The following is a 1,085-nucleotide window of genomic DNA, read 5'->3' as shown; positions in this document are numbered from 1 at the left end:
AAGGGGGAGGCAAAAAGAAATGAACGTGTAGTGCTGGATCTTCATCTGATGGAAAAGCGAGAAAAAGAGCGGAGGGAATCAAGCAAGCAGCGAAATGAACAAAAAAACGTGAACTGAAAGAAAGAGGGACAAAGGAAAATACTAAGATAAACCGGTTCACTAAGAATAAAGGTTCGAGGAGAAAGGGGACAGGGGAGAAAGGAAGCTAATGCCGGGAAGTTGCATTGAACGGTAGGCGATAAACACGGTGAAAGGAAAGCCGAAAATCCAGGGACAGAGGCTTTGCGATGGCACACGATTGGACATGCTTGGTGAACGGACACGGACTCGATAGAAGCTCACAGGCTCTAGGGGTTCCAATGAAAAGAGATCTCCTCAAATGGCGGGTTTTTAAGACTTCAAGGGTAAATTTGATATTTATGCAAAAGAAGGAATTTCTTTGCAAGAAAACTTTTGCGTGTTGAAGATTCCCTTCAACACGCACAGTCAGTGCAATCGGCAATTCTTTCTTTATACTTACATCAGATAAAGCTGTTTTCTCTTCCTCTTCTGGCCTACTAAACTTTATCTCACTTTATTTCTTTCGTGAAATATTTGTAAGATCAGTTGAATACACTGAGAAAGAAATACCTTTGATGCTGCTAGTTTATAGAAAAATCTTTTCTATCTGATATCTGAAGCTGTCTTTTTTCGGTTGCCAAGGGTAGGAAAATGAAAAATTATATATAATTATCCAGAATCAATCAATGACAAACTACTTTGACACCATCCCCTCCTCCTCTGCACCCCTCAATTTCCCTATTCTTCTCCTTTAACTTTCTCCTTTTCACTTCCGTTGTGTTTAAGCCGTCACGTTTCTAGCTACTGAAATATAAACATATGTATACTCGTGTCAGAACTGTTTGCATAATTCAAGTACCTTGGAAAAGACTTCACTTGAATTGAATGAGAGGCGCTGGGAACTAAGCGGCATGAAAGGCGCGGTCACGAGCGCTGATGTCTGGATGTTTTTTTTACATGTATTTCCATAGTACTGACAATATAGTTACAGTGAAGCATATAGTTACAAGAAGTGGCTAATGGAC

Source organism: Penaeus monodon, chromosome 31 (genome assembly GCF_015228065.2).
Source record: "Penaeus monodon isolate SGIC_2016 chromosome 31, NSTDA_Pmon_1, whole genome shotgun sequence".
Classification (NCBI taxonomy): domain Eukaryota; kingdom Metazoa; phylum Arthropoda; class Malacostraca; order Decapoda; family Penaeidae; genus Penaeus; species Penaeus monodon.
The sequence above is the reverse complement of the archived record's forward strand: the minus strand, read 5'-3'. Positions refer to the sequence as shown.